The following is a 23,692-nucleotide window of genomic DNA, read 5'->3' as shown; positions in this document are numbered from 1 at the left end:
TGGTCGCCAGCAAGTCACAGTCACGTTCAGATAGATAATCAGGTTGTTAATCTCTCCGTGATGTCAGGGAGTCCCCCTTGTCCTCAGATTAGGAATTCTCCTGACAGCATTCCTGAGGTCAGCTCCCGAGGCGGACCCCTCCCACCCAGGACAGAGTGGGCTTTTCTTTAATCAGAACAAAGCACCCATGATGAGCGACGTAAAGGATAAGTACACTTTTCCTGACTATGGTCAGTGCCCCACTATGATTCGTTTCTTACTCTTCCAACATCTTCTGTTCATTGTAGTATTCTTTCCCGCCCCTTTTCTTCCCCACGGTTGACTCTAACATCTCATCTCTACGAGATTCGTTTTAACTGAAAAGTTTCTTCCTGCCGAACTGCGTTTGCCTTCGCCTGATGAACAGCTGGGGGGACGGAATGCTTCGGGTGCAGGATGTGAAGAGAGGAAAGCAGTGAATGCAGCAGCAGGCAATCGGGCCACAAAAGATGGACAAGCGGAAAATTAGAAAGAATTCCTGCAGCCCATACAAGCTGGGCAGCCAGGAAGTTAATACGGATAAATCAAGTTCAGAAAACCCTTTCCGCTGCTTTATATTGGAGATAGTTTCCCTAACTTCTTTAATATTGTCTTCTATTAAATGAGAATTGTCTGAAAGATTAAAACAGCACCTTCCTTTGAATTCCTCACACCTGTGGTTATGCAGCAACAGCAAATAATCTATTGATGCCCGGTTCTCCAGCACCGCCTCCCTGATCTCGCTCAGCTCTTGCTTTAGCCAATGAATAGCCCTGGAAGTGGCGTTCAGAAACTGTACCATGCTGCAGGCCAGCTGAGCTATCTCTTTGTTAAGATAGCCCACCACTGCTGGCATAACGAAAATGGTGAGAGCAACGTATTCAGCAGGGCTCCGCAGCGTGAGATCATCGTCACAGTCCAGTGTCAAGGCCGTGGCAAGCTTCCTTTGGGTACGGACTGTGTGATGTTTCTGGGGCAGGAAGGTGGTCAATCTTCCTAAGGAACAAGGCCCCCAGTGCTGTTGGCAGTTAAACCACATATCAGAAACCAATCAGGCGGCAGCTTAGTATGTCCATTACCATAAATGAGAGTATAATAATTAGAACAATTAATATTATAGTTATTAGCTATTGAATGACAATAACTAGAACATCCGGTAAAAGTCAGACATCACTGCAGGGGGCTACTGCGGAAATCTTTATTTTTTTATTTTTTATTTTTTTTAAATATGTTTTTATTGATTTTTTTTTGATATTTTATTCAGATAGAGTGGGAGGGGGAGAGAGAGAGAGAAACATCGATGTGAAAGGGACACATCGAGAGGTTGCCACCCACACGACCCAACCAGGGCCGGGGACAAACTGCAACCGAAGTATGTGCCCCTAGTGGGAGCAGAACCGGAGTCTCTCTGGACCGCAAACCAACGCTCTAACCGCTGAGCCAAACCGGCCAGGGCTACTGCGGAAATCTTTAGAAGAAACATCCCTGCTCCCTTCTCCACGACAGTGGGTCCCAGTGCATAAAGCTCGCTCAAAGTGAGTCGCTTCAAGAAACTAATAAACGTAGTGTATTTTTGTATATTAGCGATAGGTGTCCCAATTCCAATGAGGCAAGAGGTGAAGGTCTGTTCCACGTAGGTCCCTCCTGAAAGGCAAAAGTCAGAGATATTAAGAACATTTTTTGCTAAATACACCCAGATATTCTCATCCTTTATTAGCTCCCTCTGAGCCAATCCAACAGTAGTCAAGAGCACGATTATGATGCTCCTGTCTTCGAAGGATGACCTTGAGGTGTTCCTCCTACCCTGGTGCCCACCACACTCTGGGGTGATGGGCAGGGCTTCACTCCTGCCAGCTGCAGACCAGCTGACGCAGTGAGAAGAACATCCCAGGGTCCTGTCCCTCTTTCTTCCAGTTGCTTGTCCGGCAATCTAGTTTTTCATGTTTTGAGTAAAACTCTGACTCCTGCTATGAAGGGATGCAGTGGATTTATGGCAGAGAAATCCCTAGCACATGCCAAATCGTTCATTAATTACAGCCAATGTTTGATTAAGGTGTTGCATATAATTCTTAATCTTAACAGTATGATCTGCATATACATCCCCTGTTCCTACAGCAGCCTGAAAGGGTTGCCCTTATATTGTTTCACAGGCACTCAAACCAATCCTACTTCAGGAAGCTACTCTAATCCTGAGCAGGGCAGTTGGCAACACCTGGTCCCAATGCATATGCGTGTCTTGACATAGTTTGGCTACGTTCTTCTTTGGGATGTGGTTCATTGTCTCAACCTTCCCTGAGGCCTATGGTTGCCAGGCTGTATGTAGCTTCCAGGTGAGGCTAAGGAACTTGCTGGCCTTTTGAGTGACCTCACAGACAAAAGCCGGTCCACAATCACTCTGTAAGCTATAAAGGAGCCCCTCCAAATTCGGTTCGCTGCCTCGTTCTAGAGGGGACAGGGCGACCATCTCAGGCTCACTATCAGCACTCAGAGGTCCAGGGTGAGGAGGGAGCTCCCCAGCTTCTGGAGCACTTGGCAGAGGCCTCCTAAGCACAGCCACAGGGCACCCTCTTCCCCTCCCTGTCCCTCCTGCTCTCTGTCTGGTACCACATCTTTTCTCTGAACCATCAATCTAGCCCCTTCCTCATTTTCTTTTGAGTCTGAATTATACAGACATGAAAGCTCGAACATATGGCATTTCCCCCTCTAATAAAACAAATTTAACTATAATATAGTAAAATAATTTAAAGACCCATTCAGTGGCCACCTTTCACCAGAATCTAGAGCACACATCGGCCGGGCAGTATTAGAGGAAACAACATTTCCTCTTTGTCACTGGGGATGGGCGTAAGTGGCCCCGTCAGCCAAAGTTCGTCCTGACGGCACTCTTTTGGGACAGAGCTACCAGCACCCATCCCTGGATGATTAAGCAAAATTATACAAGAAAAAAAATCCCAAACCCAACTACACAATATTTACAAGTGTGCACAACAGACAACCAAAAGCCATATGGCTCCCGCGCTCTTTTGCTCATGCTATCAGACAGAACGCCCTGCACCATGCAGGGCAGTCTCGGCCCCAAGCTGACCAGGCTTCGGTTCAGACACTAGGCAAGGACAGTGAGGGGTCACTTGCAACCAGGAGCTGATCAGGCTCATACCAGATGAGAGGCAACAGACAACAGACAATAGACACCTCTCATTACAGAATTACAGGATTACAGAGCTCCGGGGTTATAGGATGCTCCCTTCAGCTCGAATGAGACAACCTGGATTGCTGGAGCCAAAGGCAGGACTCTAACAGATACAGGGGAGTCCTCTCCTTTTGGTCCCAGGAACCCCTAGTCCCAGGCAGCCAGCGGGATTCCCCAGTACTTACCCCAGAGGGGTCCTGCTTGCGATCCCAGCAGAGTCACCAAAATATGAAATCAGACAATGAATGGGTCCAGCCACCTGTCACTGCTTGAAACAATTAAGCAGAGACAAGGTTGAATCGTATATAAATGTTGGTTCAATATCACCTGCAGTAGGGAGAGAGCACTGGGTTATCCCGTAAAATCTGCTGTCCGCCCCTGCACTTGCCACCTGCTTTTAAAGGGTAGAGAAACAGCCCTGGCCGGTTTGGCTCAGCGGTTAGATAGAGCGTCGGCCTGCGGTCCTGAGAGACCCGGGTTCGGTTCCCGCTAAGGGCATATACCTTGGTTGCAGTTTGTCCTTGGCCCTGGTCAGTTGTGCAGGTGGCAGCCACTCGATGTGTTCCTTTCACGTCGATGTTTCTCTCTCTCTCTCTCTGTTCCTCTCTCTCCCTCCCGCTCTACCTGAACAGAAAATGGAAAAATGTCCTCGGGTGAGGATGAAAAAAAATAAATAAATAAATAAAATAAAGGGTAGAGAAACAGTGACAGGCAAGTGGGGAGGAACGTGGGCGGGGGCGGGGGCGGGGGCGGGGGCGGGGGCGGGGGCGGCGGGGGCTGCAGGGGCTGGTCGCCAGCAAGCCACAGTCACGTTCAGATAGATAATCAGGTTGTTAATCTCTCCGTGATGTCAGGGAGTCCCCCTTGTCCTCAGATTAGGAGAATGGACAGAATTCCTGAGGTCAGCTCCTGAGTTGCACCCCTTCCAGCCAGGTCAGAGTGGCCCTTTCTTTAAGCAGAACAAACAACCACCATGAACAATGTAAAGGATGAGTATAATTTTCCTAACTATGGTTAGTGACCCACTATGATTCGTTTCTTACTCTTCTAATATCTTCCATTCATTGTCGTATTCTTTCCTGCCCCTTTCAGTTAAGTATTTCATTTTTGATACTATTATAAATTGTATTGTTTCAATTTCCAAGTGTTCCTTGCTTGTACATAGATATAAAATGGGTTTTTATATTTTGATTTTGTATCCTGCAACCTTTGTTCTAGTGACATTTGTGGCAGATTCCATCTGGTTTTCCGTATAGATAATCATGTTTATATAAATAAAGTTTTAGTTCTTCCTTTTCCATACGGATTCCATTCATTTCTTTTTCTTGCTTGATTATACTGACTAGAACACTCTGTACACATGTTGAATAGAAGTGGTGAGAGCAGGCGTCTCGTTGCTGCTCTTAGGCCAGAGCACTGTTTCATCAGTAAGAATGCTGTTAGCTAGAGGCTCTTGTTGTTAATCCTCACCTGAGGATATTGTTCCATTGATTTTTAGATAGAGTGGGAGGGAGGGAGAGAGAGAGAGAGAGACATTGATGTGAGAGACATATCAATTGGTTACCTCCTTCACTACCCTATTGGGGCCTGGGATCAAACCTGCAACCCTTTGGTCCACCGGGTCCACAGGTCAGTGCTCTAACTGCTGAGCCAATACCGGTCGGGGCTAGCTACAGGTTCTACATATGTACTCTTTTTTTTTTTTTATCCTCACCCGAGGACATTTTTCCATTTTTTGCACAGATAGAGTGGGAGGGAGAGAGAGGAAGAGGGAGAGAGAGAGAAACATCGACGTGAAAGAGGCACATCGAGTGGCTGCCACCCGCACGACCAACCAGGGCCGGGGACAAACTGCAACCGAGGTACGTGCCCTTAGCGGGAAACGAACCCGGGTCTCTCCGGACCGCAGGCCAATGCTCTAACCGCTGAGCCAAACCGGCCAGGGCTACATATGTACTCTTAACCAGCTTGAGAAAGTTCCCTTCAAATAACAATCTGCTGAGTTTTTATCTGGATATTGGATTTCGTCAAAAAATTATTTGTACCTATTGAGATGATCATATGGTTTTTCTTCTTTAATTTGTTAATATAGTGCATTACACTGATAGATTTTCAAATGTTAAACCAACACTGCATTTGGTCTTGATGTATTCTCTCTCTCTCTCTCTCTCTCTCTCTCTATATATATATATATATATATATGTATGTGTGTGTATTTATATATAATATATATACACACACATATATTCTCTCTATATATGTATAGATTAGATATAGATACAGATATATGTCTCTATATATATAGTTGGATTCAATTTACTAAAATTTTGTTTAGAATCTTTGCATCTGTTTTTGTTTTTTTTTTTTATTGATTTTAGAGAGAGAGGAAGTGAGAGGGTGAGAGAGATAGAAACATTGATGAGAGAGAACATGGATTGGCTGCCTCCTGCATGCCCCCCCACAGGGGATTTGGCCCACAACCTGGGCATGTGCCCTGACCGGGAATTGAACTGGTGACCTCTTGTTGCATGGGTCGACGCTCAACCACTGAGCCACACCGGCCGGACTTTGCATCTGTTTTAATAATGGATATTATTCAGTAGTTTTCTCTTATTGTAATGTCCTTATCTGGTCTTGGTACTTGGATAATGCTAACCTCAAATAATGAATTTTTTTTCTATTTTTTTTTTTCTTTTTTAAAATCTTTATTGCTGAATGTATTACAGATGTTCCTCATTTTTCCCCCATTGACCCCCCCTCCTCCCCACTCCCGCCCCCCACCTTTTCCCACACTATTGTCTCTATTGTCTGTGTCCATTGGTTATGCATATAAGTTCTTTGGTTTATTTCTTCCCACCCCCCAACCCCTTTCCCTTTGAGGTTTGTCAGTCTAGCAATTAATTTGTACTTCTTAATCCCTTCACCTTTTTCACCCATTCCCCCAACCCCCTCCCATCTGGCAACCAACAAAATGTTCTCTGTATCTATGAGAATGTTTCTGTTCTGCCTGTTCATTTTGTTTGTAGATTCCATTGTCCATAGATATGTATTCATTGCCATTTTCTTTGTTCATATATTGTATCTTTTTCTTCAAAAAGACCCTTCATCATTTCATATAATAGTGGTTTGGTGGTGATGAACTCTTTTAACTTTTTCTTGTCTGGGAAAGTCTTTATATGGCATCGATTCTAAATGACAGCTTTGCAGGATAGAGTAATCTTGGTTGTAGGTTCTTGCTTTTCATCACTCTGAATATTTCTTGCCACTCCCTTCTGGCCTGCAAAGTTTCTTTTGAGAAATCAGCTGACAGCCTTATGGGAACTCCCTTGTAGGTAACTAACTGCTTTTCTCTTGCTGCTTTTAAGATTGTCTCTTTGTCTTGAACCTTTTGCATTTTGATGATGATGTGTCTTGGTGTGGGCCTCTTGGGGTTCATCTTGTTTGGGACTGTCTGTGCTTCCTGGACTTGTATGTCTGTTTCCTTCACCAAGTTAGGAAAGTTTTCTGCCATTATTGTTTCAAACAGGTTTTCAATTTCTTGTTCTCTCTCTTCTCCTTCTGGCACCCCCAAGATGCAAATGTTGGCAGGCTTGAAGTTGTCCCAGAGGCTCCTTACACTATCCTCATTTTTTGGATTCTTTTTTCTTTTTGCTGTTCTGATTGGGCGTTTTTTTGCTTCCTTATATTCCAAATCGATGGTTTGCTCCTTGGATTTATGTACTCTATTATTAAAGCTGTGTAAATTATTCTTTATTTCAGTTAGTGCCTCCTTCATTTCTGACTGTGCATCCATCATTTCTGACTGGTCCTTTTTTATGCTCTTGAGGCCCTCACTAAGTTCACTGAGGTTCTCACTAAGTTCATTGAGCATCTTTATAAGCAGTATTTTGAACTCAGCATCTGTTAGGTTGCTTATCTCCATTTCGCTTAGTTCTTTTCTTGGGGTTTTGTTCTGTTCTTTCATTTGGGACCTGTTTCTTTGTCTCCTCATTTTGGCTGCCTCCCTGAGTTTGTATCTGTATATTACTTAATGAGAGCTATGGGGCTATCTGAGACCAGATGCTGCTTGTTTGAAAGAATTTAGGAAAACCTAAAACAGGATCCTAGACAGGCCAATCTATGGTTAAGCAAGTGGTAACAGCTTGGGTGGGCCTGAAAGTTGGGTGGGGCGGGGGCCTCAGGGAATCACCAGGGTGGGACAAACAGTGTGAGCCAGGTTGCTGGGGTCCCAGATATGGCGACTGTCTGCCGCCCCTGGGAAGGGCTCACCAAAGGAACAAAGGCCTCCGACCACACGCTGTCCCGGAGAAAGCCCCCTCTCCAGCCCTCGCTCCAGTGCCAAACAGCTCAGTTTCTCCCTGTATGTCTCTGGCGCCCCTGGAGCTGCCTCCCCTCCGAGCTTACAGGGAGAGAGTCCGATAAGTCCATGCGCGGGCCCTTTAGGGAGCTGCCTGGGGCTCCAGCCACATCAGCTTCCCTGAGCCTCAGTTCCCTCTGGTTTTTCCAGCCAGAAGTGATGGGGATTCTTTTCCTGGCACTCGAACCCTGAGCGGGGCACCTGGTGTGGGACAGGGACCCCTCAGTCCTCAGGGAGGACCTTCCCAGCTGAGGTGTCCTCCTGATTTTTATCCGCCACACGTGGCTGTGGGACCAGACCGTTGTGCCTCCGCCTCTCCTACCAGTCTGCATGTGGTTGCTTTAATTCCGTAGTTGTAGGACTTCCATTCAGCTTGATTTCAGGCGGTTTTGAATGATGGTTGTTCTGTAGTTTAGTTGTAACTTTGACGTGGTTGTGGGAGGACGTGATACCGCGTTCACCTACGCTGCCATCTTGACCGGAAGTCTTCAAATAATGAATTTAAAGTATGTCCTCCTCTTCGAGTGTCTGGAAGAATTTATATAGAATTATTTTTGTTTCCTCCTTGATTAATGGAATTCACTATTGAAACCATCTGAGCCAGGAAGTTTCATTGTGGGAAGGTATTTAATCACAAATTAAATTTCTTTAATAGATATATGAGTATTCAGGTTATCTGTTTCTTCTTGAGTGAACTTGATTGTTTGTGGCATTTATTTATTTATTTATTTATTTATTTATTTAATCCTCACCCGAGGATATCTTTCCATTTCCTGTACAGACAGAGGGGAAGGGAGAGAGAGGAAGGGAGAGAGAGAGAGAAACATCGACGCGAAGGGACACATCGAGTGGCTGCCACCCGCACGACCAACCAGGGCCGGGGACAAACCGCAACCGAAGTACGTGCCCTTAGCGGGAACTGAACCCGGGTCTCTCCGGACCGCAGGCCGATGCTCTAACCACTGAGCCAAACCGGCCAGGGCTATTTATTTATTTTTAATATTTTTTTTTAATTGATTTTAGAGAGAGAAGCAGGGAGAGAGAAAGAGAGAAACATCGATGAGAGACCATTGACTGGCCACCTTCTGCATGCCCCTCACTGGGGATCAGGCCCACAACCTGGGCATGTGCTCTGACTGGGAATCAAACCAGGACCTCTTAGTGCATGGGTCGATGCTCAACCACCGAGCCACACTTCAAGTCTGCAGGGGTGCCGGCTCTCTCATTCCTGAAGTGGGTAATTGTGTCTTCTCACTTCCCCATGAGCAGGTCTGGGTCTCACTTGTTTTCTCTGTAGTTGTTTTCAGTTGCATGGATTTATGCTTCGATGTTTATTGTTTCTTTTCTTCTGCTTACTTTGGGTTTCATTTGCTCTTCCTTTTCTAGTTTCTTAAGGGAGGAACTGAATGTATTGATTTGAAAACTTTCTCTCTCTCTCTTTTTTTTAATCCTCACCCGAGGATATTTTTCCATTTATCTTCAGATAGAGGGAGAGAGAAAGAGAGAGAGAGAGAAAGAGAAACATCAACTGGTTGCCTCCCAAGTGACCCCAACCAGGGCCAGGGACGAATCCCAACCACGGTACATGCCCATGACTGGAATCGAACCCGCGACTCTTTGGTCCATGGGCCTACACTCTACCACTGAGCCAAACCGGCCAGGGTAAAAACCTTTCTTTTATGATATAGGCACTTAGTGTAATACACTTGCCCCCACATACTGCTTTGTGGTATTCAACAAATGCTGACATGTTGTATTTCATTTTCATTCAGTTCAAAAACCTATCCAGTAACACTTTCTAGGTCTTCTTTGACCCATGGGTTATTTAGGAGTTTGTTATTTAGTTTCTGAGTATTTTTCTGTCATTCATTTCTAATTTAATTCCACAGTGGTCAAAGCATATATTTTACACGACTTGACTCTTTTAAATTTATTCAGACTTGCTTTATGGCCTATCAAATGGTCTATCTTGATCTCTGTTCCATGTGCACCAGAAAAGCATGTGCATTTGGTTGTAAGGTAGAATGACCTATAAATTCCCATTAGATCAAGTTGGTGGTAGTGTTGTCCGAGCCTGTCATGTCCTTGCTAGGCCTCTGTCTGATTGTTAAGGGGCTGCAGTCCCCAACATGGTTTGGAGTTCTCTTCTCCTTCAGTTCTGCCTCTTCCAGCTCTTTGTCATTTTTATTTCATGTATTTGAAGCTCTTATTATTTTTTTTTCTTTTTATTTTTTTATCCTCACCCGAGGATACTTTTCCATTTTTTGTACAGATAGAGTGGGAGGGAGAGAGAGGAAGGGAGAGAGAGAGAGAAATATCGACGTGAAGGGACACATCGAGTGGCTGCCACCCGCACGACCAACCAGGGCCGGGGACAAACTGCAACCGAAGTACGTGCCCTTAGCGGGAACCGAACCCGGATCTCTCTGGACCGCAGGCCGACGCTCCAACCGCTGAGCCAAACTGGCCAGGGCTGAAGCTCTTATTTTTTTTTTTTTTTTAAATCTGTTTCTGATTGATATTTTAGAGAAGAGGAAGGGAGAGAGAGAGAAACATTGATGTGAGAGAGTGAGAGAGAAACATCGATCAGCTGCCCCCTGCACACCCCCTACTGGGGATGGATCCCGAAACCTGGGCATGTGCCCTGACGGCATTCGAACCGGGACCTCTCAGTCCATGGGATGACACTCAATCCACTGAGCCACACCGGCCAGGCTTGAAGCTCTTTTATTAGGGGCAGAAATGTTAAGGATTGTTATACCCTCCTGATGAATTTACTCTGTTATTTCTGTGAAATGACCTTTTTTTAATTCTTGATAATATTATTTGCTCTGAAATCTATGTTGTCTAATATAAAAATATTAATTTAAAATAAATAATAAAGCATATTATAAGTAATTTTGTAAATAATGAAAATATCATCCTCTATTAATGTTAAAATCGCCTCTGCGGTTTTGTGTATGACTAGAGTTAGCACTTCCCATCCTTTTACTTGAAACTGGTTCTCTCTATATATGAAGAACATTTGCTGAAGGGAGCATGTAGCTGGTCTCAGTTTTTATTCAGTCTGACAGCATCTACCTTTTATTGGACTGTTCAGTCCACTGACATTCAGTGTGAGTATTCACAGGGTTAGATTGAGTACTGTTATGTTGCTATGTATTTTCTATTGATCCCAATTGTCCTCTGTTCCCCTTTTCTTCTTCTACCTTCTTTTGGATCCACTGAGTTGTTTTTTTTAATCCTCACCCAAGTATTTTTTTTTTTTTTTAATATCTTCAGATAGAGTGGGAGGGGGAAAGAGAGAGAGAGAGAGAGAGAGAAACATCGACATGAGACAGACACATCAATTGGCTGCCTCCTGCATGACTCCAACCAGGGCCAGGGATGAACTGCAACTGTGGTATGTGCCCTTGGTCAGAATCGAATCCACGACTCTTTGGTTCACAGGCCAACACTCTAACCACTAAGCAAAACTGGCTAGGACAATCCACTGAGTTTTTAATAGTTCCCCTTTATCTTTTTGGATGTATTAGTGATAACTCTTTGTTTTGTTATTTTAGAGGTTGATTCAGAGTGTACAGTATTCATCTTTCATTTATTGCAGCCTGTCTTTAAACATTGTTACAGCACTTCACATACAGTGTGACAACCCACCGGTGGTGTGGTTGCATCTCTCGTATCCTCGCCTTTATGCTATTACTGTCATGTATTTTCCTTTACATGTAAGTTATATATTCCACAACATATTTGATTGTTTTTGCTTAAATTGTCCATGATATTTTTTTTCTTTATTGATTTTAGAGAGAGAGGAAGGGAGAGGGTGAGATAGAAACATTGGTAAGAGAGAACATCAATTGGCTGCCTCCTGCATGCCTCCCACTGGGGACTTGGCCCACAACCTGGGCATGTGCCCTGACTGGGAATCGAACCAGTGACCTCCTGGTGCATGGATTAATGCTCAACCACTGAGCCACACTGGGCAGGCTGTTCATGATCTTTTTTTTTTCATCCTCACTCAAGGACATTTTTTCATCTTTTGTTCAGATAGAGTGGGAGGGAGAGAAAGCAAGGGAGAGAGAGAAACATTGACGTGAAAGGAACACATGGAGTGGTTGCCACCTGCAAAATCAAATCAGGGCCGGGGACAACTGCAACTGAGGTACGCGCCCTTAGCGGGAACCGAACCCAGGTCTCTCTGGACCGCAGGCTGAAGCTCTAATCGCTGAGCCAAACCGGCCAGGGCTGTTCATGATATTTTTAATAGAGTTCAATAATAAGAGAAGTCACTTGCCCACGCATTTCTGGGGTGCGTCCAGATTTCTATTTGACATCATTTTCCTACTGCCTAAAAGACACGCTTTTATGTTTCTTACAGTGTGGAGCTACTGTTGATGACTTCTTTTCAGCTTTTGTAGGTCCCCAAATGTCTTTATTTCACTTTTGTTTTTAGAAGTTATTTTTGTGAGGTGTCCAGTTCTCACTTGAAAGTTTTTTCGGTCAGTACTTTGAAGATGTTACTCGACTCCCTTCTCACACCATTTCTAATAAGAAATCTAGTGTCATCAGTATCTGTTTCTCTCTGGATGATGTGTCTTTTTTCTGGCTGTTGTTAGATTTTTCTTATAATCACTAGTTTTGAAAATTTTGATTATGAACCCTGGCAGGTTTGGCTCAGCGGTTAGAGCGTCGGCCTGCAATCCAGAGAGACCCGAGTTCGGTTTCCACTAAGGGTGCGTACACCTTGGTTGCAGTTTGTCCCCGGGTGGCAGCCAGTTGATGTGTCCCTTTCACGTCAATGTTTCTCTCTCTCTCTCTCTCTTCCTCCCACTCTGAACAAAAAATGTCCTCAGTTGAGGATTAAAAAAAAAAAGAAAATTTTTATTATGATGTCCCTTGGTGTAATTTTTTCTCCATCTTTCTGTGTTTGGGGTTCATTGAGTTTGTTGGCAATTATTTATTCATGTACTTATTCTGTTCCTCTCCTTTGGGAACCCCATTGACAATTACGTGTGCTGGGTCGTTGGAATGTGTCCCATAGCACACTGAAGTTCATTTTTCTTCTTTTCCTTGGATATTTTTTCCTGTTTCAATTTGGATGGTTCTATTACTACGTCCTGTAATTCACTCACCCTTTGTCGCCCCCAAATCTAATGTTAATCCCACTGCATGCATTTTTCATATGAAACATGATAGCTTTCATTTCTAGAAATTCAGTTTGGATCTTTGTTTGTTTTTGTTTTTTGTTAATCCTCACCGGATATTTTCCATCGAGTTTTAGGTAGAATGGAAGGGAGGGAGGAAGAGAAAGAGACAGAAACATCTATATGAGAGAGACACATTATTGTGAGAGAGACACATCAATTGGTTGCCTCCCGCGTGACCCTGACCGGGGCCAGGGATCAAACTTGCAACCCAGGTACTAGCCCTTGACTGAGAATTGAACCTCAATTCTTTGGTCCACAGGCCAACACTCTAACCACTGAGCAAACTGGCTAGGGCCAGTTTGGATGGTTTTTATGTCGTTTATATCTCTACTTAATTTTTTAGTGTATTGGATGCAGTTATGATAACTGTTTTCTGTTTTACTCTCCTGGTCTATAATTTTAACATCTGTGTCCACTCTAGGTTAGTAGGTGATTATTTTATGACTCCATTCTCCTGCTTCTTTGTGTGCCTGGTGGTCTTTATTGGGATGCCAGCACTGTGGATTTCACATGGTTGGGTAATGGACCTTTTGTATTCCTGAACTTTCTTCTGGGATGAGTTAAGTTTCTTGGGAACAGGTCATTGCTTTCTGGTCTTGCTTTCATGATGTATGAAGCAGGTCCAGAGAAATGCTTCTCTAATGCTAGCTAACTATATTCCCTGCTCCTGAGGAGAGACCCCCCTGCATGTTCTACCTCTTGTCCCATGAATTACGAGTTTTCCAGGAATGACTGGGAACAGGAACTATTCCTGGCCCTGCGTGAATGTCCGCACTGTTTTCTAGTCCCTTTAGCTGGGCTTTCCCCTACCTTTGACATGTCCTCAATGCACTGGTCTATCTCTGCTGGGTCCTCGCTCTCTGCTGGGCTCAAGAAAGGGTGATTTTAGGTTATCTGTGTTTTTCTCAATAATAGGATGGGGGCACTTTCTTTTCGACTAGTTACATTCAAATGAAAGTAGAAGCTCCCATCTAATAATTTTCAATCCAACTAAAGCCCTACATTCTTTGTGTTCTCTTAGCATTGAATAGTTCATTAATCAATAGTTGCTTTATCAGAACCTCGGTCTAGTGTCCTTTTCAGATAGTCCCTATACTTTCTCTCTCCTTGCACTTATTATGGTGCATTTTATTTTTATTATTTTTTTAGTCCTCAAGTGGAAGAGAGAGAGAAGCATCAATGTGAGAGAGACACATCTATTGGTTGCCTCCTGCATGACCCTGACCCGGGCCAGGGATCAAACCCGCAACCCAGGTACATGCCCTTGACCTACCATTGAACCCCAGACTGCTAAGCCAAACCAGCCAGGGCATTAGGGTGCATTTTAACTGCCCCTTTACTTCTGTTTACCCCAGTGGATTATAAATTCCAGGAAAACAGAGACTCTTTCTACCTGCTTCATTGGCATATCTCCAGGCCTGGCTCTACCTGGAGCAGGGTGGGTGCTGAGTATTTACTGAATGAGAAACCGGATGTGTGATCCACTCTCGAGTTGTCTTCCTATATCTCAAAGTCATCAGGCTTGGGATTCTCATCAAGATTATGGTGTGCTGACAGTATGGCCAAGCTCTTCCCTTGTCACGTTCACCCTAGGAAATGAGTCGGCCATGAAGGCTTGTTTGTCTGAATTCTCCTCTTCTCGTGACTCAGCTGTGCTAAGGTTCATGCCCACCAGTCCCTGTTTGGTCTGTCCCTGTCAAAACCACCATGTTGTTACAGAGCCTTGTCCTGGGAAAGGGCTGAGGACCTTTGTTCTCCTCGCGCTTGCTGGAGCCACCCCCTCCCCCGTCATCACTGGATACCTCCTTATCAGGCACGTCCACGCCCTCCTACTGTTCCATCGACAAGGCCACCTGGTGCCGGTGTCCTCATTTCACTGCGGCGCCGCTCGTGACCTGGGCCAGAACTCTCAACATCCTGTCATTCGCGTCTCTGATCCTTCACGTGTCTTTACGGATCTTCACGTCCCGAGTCCTCCTTTTCCTTCTAGGTTAGTATTTTAAAAACAAATTTTAATTTCACAGTTTTAAAATGGATTAATTGGAAATGTTAAACTCCAAGCATTATTTAGTGGAATTTTGCTTTTTTCCCCTTAGTTTTCTTTGCTTTTCTAACTATATGTGCAGTATTTTGTTAGCATGTTTGTACTAGCTCTTCGGTATCTGAGTTGGAGCCAAATTAAGATTTTGTCACAATGTGGTTAATGCCTTGATGTAATGTATGATCCCGTGACCCCTCGTGCTTTCCCTGGCCTTCCCTATCACACTGTCATGTCTGCTTGGATGCCTTCCTGTCCCTAGAGCCCCAAACACATCTGCCGCCAGCCTGGACTTCTTTGTCTGGCGACTGCCGGGTGGTTCTCTGATTTCAACCCAGGCGACCTGTCCGTCAGGAAGCCTCGTCTGACACCTGCCCTCCCCCTCCCGAAGCTCAGCAGTAACATGCTCCTCTCCCTGTGGAAAAGGCGTGGAGCCAACATCATGCACAAGTGCGTGGCCATCATCTGCTTAAAAGCAAAACTTGGTACATTTGAAGCCCCTCTGTGTCCTTTTCCAAGTGTGTTCTTCTTCCATTGCCTCTCCCTTTTATCCCAAATTTAGTATTTGTCATCCATTTTTATGTATTTCCTTAAATATAGGTGGGGTTCTGTACTGCTTGCAAACTGTGTGAGTGGTATCATGTCGTACTCACACTCATGCCGCTTGCTGTCTTCGTCCAGCACTTTGAGACTTACCCCCGTGGACGGAAGCAGCTCCTGTTCAGTTATCTTGACGACTGCGTAGCATTTCATCGTGTACGTGTACCGAACATTTTCTAGTTTTTCTCCACTAGAAACAGTGCTGCAAGAAAAAACAGTGAGCGGATAAGCGCTCTGGGCTGTGCAGAACTCTTCAGCGCGCCCCCAGCTGGGCCTGGCCATGAGACACTGGTGCTCTGCTTTCCTCGGGTACCAAGTGCTCCCCAGGGGGCGCTCCAGCTCACCTGCAGCCCCCCAGAGCTCTCGCTGCTGGGCACTGCACTGCTCTGGGTGCTGCCAGACTTTTACTTTTCTAGTTCGATGACTGAATTCCTACCTTCTTGTGGTTTGATTGCGTTTCTTTAATTACTAATGAGGGTATGTTTTCATCTTTATTGGTCCTTTGGGTTTCTTCAGTGACTTGCCTATTTGTATCTCCTTTGCCCATTTTCAAGTTAGTGGTTTGTCTTTTATTAATTTGTAGAAGTTCTTTATATATTATGGATACTACTCTTTTGTTTGCTTATATAAATACCTTCTCCCAGTCTATGTTTGACTTTTTGGGTTTTCTGTCAGGTTGTATTCTATGTCTTTCAGTTACAGTTGTTTTCTATTTTAATACTGTCAAATGTGTATTTTTTTTTTTAACAATTTATTGTTGTTTTTTCTTTATTGATTTTAGAGAGAGAGGAAGGAAGAGGGAGAAAGAGATAGAAACATTGATGAGAAAGAACATCTATTGGCCACCTCCTGCACGCCCCCCACTGGGGATCGGGTCCACAATCTGGGCATGTGCCCTGTCTGGGAATCAAACTGGCAACCTCTTGGTTCATGGGTCAATGGTGTAGTTTTTTTCTTTATGGTTTGTGTTCTTTTGTGTCTTGTTCAAGGAATGTTTCCTTATGTGGCAATCATAAAGATACTTTAATTCTCTTTTAATAGTTTTAGAGTTTTGCTTTGTACATTGGGTCTGTAATCCCCCTTTGAATTTGCTTCTATTTAAATGTGGGGTAGAGCCCTGGCCGGTTTGGCTCAGCGGTTAGAGCGTCGGCCTGCGGTCCGGAGAGACCCGGGTTCGGTTCCCGCTAAGGGCATGTACCTCGGTTGCAGTTTGTCCCCGGCCCTGGTTGGTCGTGCGGGTGGCAGCCACTCGATGTGTCCCTTTCACATCGATGTTTCTCTCTCTCTCTCTCCCTCCTGCTCTATCTGAACAAAGAATGAAAAAGTGTCCTCGGGTGAGGATTAAATAAATAAATAAAATAATAAATAAATAAAATAAAAAATTTAAATAAATAAATAAATGTGGGGTAGAGATCTGATTATTTTTCCATTTGGATGACTTGTAACTATTGTTGTTGTAAGTTATTATTCTAATGCCTCAGTCACATACACACTTTGATAAACGCATGACCTGTTTCTAGGCTGTCAGTCTGTGCCCTTGACGTGTTTGACCGTCTCGCACGATCTCTGCTTTCGGTAGTTTAATTATGTATGTGAATTTCCCGAGCATCCTCTGCTGGACCCGTCACATCACTAAGCCCTGCTCCAGGAGTTGCCTTCCTTCTGCGGTAGCTCCTTGAGTTGTTTCAATGTTTGGTCCCAGAACTGAGCAGCGTCTACCATGTGACAGGCAGTCACTAAGTGTTCTTGAAGGAATGAATAAAATCGGGACTTAAATCTGAGTTATCAAGTGTTAAATATAGCTGATGTACTATTGGGAGGAAATGATATTAGGGAATAATATACAGCATTAGTTCTTACAGCTTATATTTATTGGGTAATCCTCCAGTCATTGATGTAGTGTGTAAATATTAACTCTTTGGAGGCTGTGTGTATGAGATTGGATCTGGCAGCCTGAGTTATACAGGCCGGCCCAGCTTGTACTCCTGTTTCTCAGCTGTGTCCCTCAGTGTCCCAGCAGGTCTTGGGGATCCCTCCTTCATTCCTCTCCAGGGGGATGAACTTCTCTCCACGCAGCTTCCACAAATGTAGGAGGAAGCAGTTTCTGCAGATGCCGCCAGCAGGCATCTTCTTGTACCTGCGGATTAGCCACAGGCCGTCCTTGAACTAGTCGCTGTGGCCAGAGGGTGGGTGCTACGGGCTGGCTTCAAGGTGGGCCTTGCACGAATATCTGAGGGCCATCTTCTAAAGAAAAAGGCAAAGACAATGCTGCACAGCCCAAAGCAGCCAGTATTCTCCACAAGTGGCAAGCTTGTGGCTTTTTTGTGCTATCAGTAGAAATAAGGGTTGCACACTTTAAACCTACTTCATGAGGTCAGTTTAAGTGAAACATCCCTTTGAATGGAATGAAAATGTGAACGTTTATTTCTTACTTATCTTTTTAGTTCTAACAGAAAGAGTCTTCTGTCTTCCAGGGTGCCAGTCCTTCCAAGGTTGTTCTTTGGTAAATACTCTTAGGCAATTTGTCTCGAGGCACGGATGGCACCACCCGGTGAGGAGGCCTGGCTTTCCTAATACAGCATCTCAGTCCTGTTTTCATCAGTGCCTATATAAATATTACTGTAGCTGATCTGAAATCATCCTAGTCAAGGTCTTTACACTGTTGGCGTGTGATTTCTCTGGTTTGCTGAGGAATATCCTCCCACCAAGTATCATTTAAATCTGTTAAACTATTTATTAGAGTGTTATCTTTTTTTGTTAATCCTCACCTGAGGATATTTTTCCATTGATTCTTAGAGAGAGTGAGAGGGAGGGAGGGAGAGAGAGAGAGACACATCTATTGGTCATCTCCCACACAACCCCAACCAGGGCTGGGGATTGAACCTGCAACCCAGGCCACATGCCCTTGACCAAAACTGAACCTGCAGCCCTTCAGCACAAGGGCCAACAGTCTCACCACTGAACCAACCCGCCAGGGCTAGAAGATTTTAATGAACCATATCATTATTGCTAAATCTACATCACTAATTGAAATGCACAAGATACAGTTTTATCTCTGTACTTTCAGTGATTTACTGTTTCCCTATTTGTACCTAGAGTACAATGATCAGCCCCTCCTCCTCCATGACCTCTTCACTATGGGAGTTTGTCCCTCTAGCACTTTCCGTGCACCCCCTGTGTATTGGGGTGTCCCCAGGGAGAGAGTGCTGAGAGGGTGTCCAGTGTGCAGCGGCACTGCCACTGGTGCTGTACTCCATCCCGTGCGTGCTGGTGGGGACGTGCTGCGGGGACATGGCCTGCAGCCACACCGGCTGGCATGGCCTTAGAGACCTGGCCGAGCTGAGGTGCGCAGGCCCGTGCTGCGGGGACAGGAGAGAGCGCAGCGTCCTCCCCACAGTCGAGACTGTGTCTCGTGGCACTGTCACTTCCAACTGCTGGGCTTTAACAGATGCCACATTGTGGACTCCACACTTCACCTCAGCACCCTGCCTTTTGCTGCCTGTGAAATAAAGGCTGTTGATGTCGTGTTTTTCTAGATTGGCTCCTCACTTTTTTCACATGTGCCAAAATTCACCATGAGAACGTGCCCAGTGCCAGGAGCGTGCCCAGTTCTCGTCACTGGCGCTTTCTCTCTGCGGCCACCAGGGCTGCTGGAGCCGTCGCAAAGCTGAGACCAGGGAGCCGTGCCACGGAAGGGAGCCGGTGTCAGAACTGTGCGGTGTCCATCCCGTGCCCGGTGACCACGCTGCGCTTGCCAGAGCTTTGTGCTGGGTGCTTTTGCGACAGTCTGATCTGGTCCTGACTCCGCATGCTGTTGGACAGAGAACACGTCCTGGTTTACATAGCGATAGACAGGAAGTTGCTCACAGTGAGTGGGTTTTATAGGTGCTGTCTGCTCGGTTAGACAAGGCCCTCTTTCCCTAGATAGCTGAGTTTCCAGATGAATGAGCACTGGGTTGTGTGGAGCACTTTCGCCGCTCCACCATGATGCTGGTGTGTTTCCTGTCTGCTCTACCCATCCTGTGGTGGCATTGGTAGTTTGGGGATTTTAAGCCGATTTTGCACTCCTGAGATAAATCCCACTTGGTCATGGTATATAATCTTTTTCATATGTTGCTAGATTCAGTTTGCCAATATTTTGTTGAGGATTTTTCATGTCTGTATTTATGGCGGATGTTGTATTTAGTGTCTGGCTTTGGGATCAGGGTATAATGACCTCAGAGACTGAGTTGGCGAGCTCCTCACTCCATCATTCTGGAAGTGCCTCTCACTGCTGAGTTTCTGGAGTTTTTTTGAGAGGTCTTTATATATTTTGAAGCCAAACTGAATTGTAAAATTTTGTCCTGGTATGAGGTTTGCTTTCATTCACTTAGCAGTGCCCTTCACAAACCAAGTTTTTCAAAGTTGGATGGAGCCAGATTTTTTTTAATGGATGTTTTTCAATTTGGATTGTTCCAATTGTTCCATTATGGGTTGTTTCCATTGTTTTATTTGTGGATTATGCTTTTGGTGTGTATCTAAGAACTCTTTGTCTAACCCAAGATCACAAAAATTTTCTCATAAGTTTTCTTCTAAAAGTTTTAGAGCTTTACATTTTTACATTTAGATCTATGATCCATTAATAATAGAATCACCTTGTTGATAGCTATGAAAAACTCTGCTGGAATTTTGAGTGGGGTTGTATTGAATTTATAGGTCAATTTGGAGGTCATTGGCATATTAATATTGAGTATTCTAATCCATGAATATGATATATTTTTCCATTTATAGGGCTTTTTGGTTTCTTTTATCAGTATTTTGTAGTTTTCAGCATATAGATTTATACCTATATATTTTGGGGTGCTATTATAAGTGTCATTGTTTATTTAATTTCAGTACCTAATTGTTTATTGGTAATATGTAGACATACAGTTGATTTTTGTATATTGACTTTGTATCTCAGTACCTTGGTAAACTCATTTATTATTCCTAGGAAGCTTTTTTGTTGTTTCCACAAAATCTTCTACACAGACAATCATGTCTTCAGTGAATAATGATCACTTTATTTCTTCTTTTGTACTGTATGCTTTTGTTTCTTGCCTCATTATGTTCGCCAGGACTTCCTATGTTGTGTTGAGTAGAAGTATTCATAGGAGCAGACATTCTGACCCTGTTTCTGCTCTTAAGGGGAAAACATTGACTCTTTCACTGTTAAGGATGGTGTGAGCTCTAGGTTTCGTCACAGACTCTCTTTGTCCTGCTAGAGGACTCCCCTCGATTCCTACTTTGCTGAGAGTAGTTTTTATCATGAACGGATATTTACTCTTGTCAAATGCTTTTTCTGCATCTATTGAGATGACCATGTGGATTTGCTTTAATCTGTGAAGATGGTGAACAACATTGATAGATTTTCATGTGCTGAACCAGCCACAGCTAGGATTTGTGGGATTAATCCCCCTCAGTCACGATAGATTGTTCCTATTGCTGGCTTTGATTTGCTGATATTTTGTTGAGGACTTTTAGTGTCTGTATTCCTGAGGGATATTGGTCTGTAGTTTTCTTTTCTTGAAATGTTTTGGTCTGGTTTTGCTATTAGGATATTACTGGCCTCAAAATGAATTAGAAAGAATTTCCTCCTCTTTTACTTTCTGGTAGACATTTATGTAGAATTGGTATTATTTATTCCTTAAATGTGTGGTAGAATTCACCATTAAACTATCTGGGCGTGGAGTTTTTGGAAGGTTTTTTATAATAGATATAGGTTATTCAGATTATATATTTCTTCTTGAGTGAATTTTAGTAGCTATGTCTTTCAAGGAATTGGCCTCCTTCATCTAAGTTGTTGAGTTTTTGAGTGTATCATGGCTCAGGGTGTTTCTTTTTTTTTTTTTTAATCCTCACCCGAGGACATTTCTCCATTTTTTGCACAGATAGAGTGGGAGGGAGAGAGAGGAAGAGAGAGAGAGGGAAACATCGATACGAAAGGGACACATCGAGTGGCTGCCACCCGCACGACCAACCAGGGCCGGGGACAAACTGCAACCAAGGTACACGCCCTTAGCGGGAACTGAACCCGGGCCTCTCCGGACCGCAGGCGGATGCTCTAACCGCTGAGCCAAACCGGCCAGGGCTCAGGGTGTTTCTTTATTATCCTTAATTTCTGTGTGATATATAGTGATATCCTCTTTTATTCCTCAAATTGATCATTTTTACCATACCTTTTTAAAAAAGATTCTTTAATTGATGTTTAAAGAGAGAGGAAAAGAGGGAGAGAGAGACTTCAAATGCCCCACAAGGCATTGAGCCAGCAACCCTGTGGCGCAGACAGCACCCAACCAACTGAGCCCCACGCCGGGCCCTTAGCCCTTGTCAGGGCAGCTCTGCTGATGACAGCACCTCCTCACTGTCACTCATTTGAAAATGTCCTTGGCACCTGCCCTCCTGGAGCGTGCAGTTTGCTGGAGGGAAAGCTGTTAGTTAACTCCGTCCTTCCGCCGTGGAGCTGGAGATTCCACTTTGTGCTGAGACACTGGTCTTCATGTGGCGGCCCCTCGGCGCTGTGGTCTCTTCGCTCTGGCTGCTTTTAAGACTGGGTTTTAATCTCTGCTTTTTAGCAGTATGATCATTATGTTTCCTGGCCTGACTTTCTTTTCATTTATTCTGTTTATGGTTTTCAGCTTCTTGAATCTGAAAAATATGACTTTCACTAAATTTGGGATATTTTGAGCCATTATTTCTTTTTCTGCACAAATAATCATTTTTTCTCCTTTAGGGGCCAAAATAACACAATGATATTGTTCTTTTGATATTATCCCACAGGTCCCTGAAGCTCTGTACATTTTCCCTCAATATTCTCTTCTCTCTTTCACATTGGATAGTTTCTCTTGATCTAGCTTCAAATTCACTGGCTCTTTCCTTCTTTCTAAAAAAAAATTTTAATTGATTTTAGGGGGAGAGAGAGAGAGAGAGAGAGAGATAGAGAGAGAGAGAGATTGAGTTGCTGTTCTACTTATTTATGAAATCATTGGTTGCTTCTTCTATGTGCCCTGATCAGAGATCAAACTCAAACTCGCCCTTGGGTATCAGGACAACGCTCCAGCCAGCTGAGCTGCCCATCAAGGAAGCAGCTTTTTTCCTGTCATCGCTGTTTTATTATGAGTTTATCATGTGGATATTTGTTTTTTAAATCCTCACCTGAGGACACTTTTTGCATTCATCTTCAGATAGAGCAAGAGGGAGAGAGGAAGAGAGAGAGAGAGAAACATTAATGTGAGAGAGACACATCGACTGGCTGCCACCTACATGACCCCAACCAGGGCCAGGGACAAACAGCAATCGAGGTGCGTGCCCTTAGCAGGAACCGAACCCAGGTCCACGGGCTGATGCTCTAACCGCTGAGCCAAATGGGCCAGGGCTGTATTTGGTATTTTTAAAAAGTATCATGTGATTTTCTCTGGCTGTTATGGCTCAGTTGGTTGGAACATCATCCGGTACACAGAAGGTCGTAGGTTCTATTTTGGTCAGGGCACATACCCAGGTTGGGGATTCAAACCCAGGTAGGGTATGTATGGGAGGCAACTGGTTGATGTTTCTCTCTCCCCCCCGCCCCCGTTCTCCCTGCTTTTCTCTCTCAAATCAATAAAATCATATCCTTAGGTGAGAATTTTTTTAAAAAGGATCTTATGATTCTAATGTACAGAAAACTTGAGAGCCAATAGCTTTATACCTCCAGGCCTCTGCGTCCTCACCTTAAAGAGTGAGGATGGCCCGGCCAGTGTGGCTCAGTGGTTGAGCGTCGACCCTGCACCAAGAGGTGTCCGGTTTGATTCCCAGTCAGGACACGTGCCCAGATTGTGGGTCTGATCCCCAGTGGGGGGCCTGCAGAAGGCAGCCAGTCGATGTTCTCGCTCATCGATGTTTCTTTCTCTCCCTTTCCCTTCCTTTCTCTCTAAAATCAACAAAGGAAAAACAAAGAGTGAGGATGACAACGCCTGCCTTTGCACTCCCAGGGGTGGTGGGGCCTCCAAGCGGGTTTCTGAGATACTCAGCAGTTTTCAGTGTAGCACAGGTGACCAAATCTAGTCAGGTGTCAGAACCAACTAATGCCCAAGGGCATTACCAGACAGTGCAGGGACATTGTTCAAGGTCCTGCCAAGGATCAAAAGGCGAATGTAGCCCTGGCCAGTGTTGCTCAGTGGTTAGAGTGTCGGCCTGTGCACCACAGGGTCTTGGGTTCGATTCTCAGTCATGGGCACATACCTGGGTTGCAGGTTCGATCCCCAGTCCTGGTCGGGGTTGTGCAG

The 23,692-nt window shown here is 44.5% G+C and overlaps 1 protein-coding gene across 1 annotated transcript in view; it reads left to right on the top strand.

Annotated features, from left to right (window-relative positions):
* POLN (DNA polymerase nu) overlaps positions 1 to 23,692 on the top strand; it is a 134,899-nt gene that overhangs the window by 72,661 nt on the left and 38,546 nt on the right. The gene's annotated exons all lie outside the window — the stretch shown is intronic.

The sequence above is a fragment of the Molossus molossus genome, unplaced genomic scaffold (genome assembly GCF_014108415.1).
Source record: "Molossus molossus isolate mMolMol1 unplaced genomic scaffold, mMolMol1.p scaffold_m16_p_1, whole genome shotgun sequence".
NCBI classification, from domain to species: domain Eukaryota; kingdom Metazoa; phylum Chordata; class Mammalia; order Chiroptera; family Molossidae; genus Molossus; species Molossus molossus.
The sequence above is the reverse complement of the archived record's forward strand: the minus strand, read 5'-3'. Positions and strand labels throughout refer to the sequence as shown.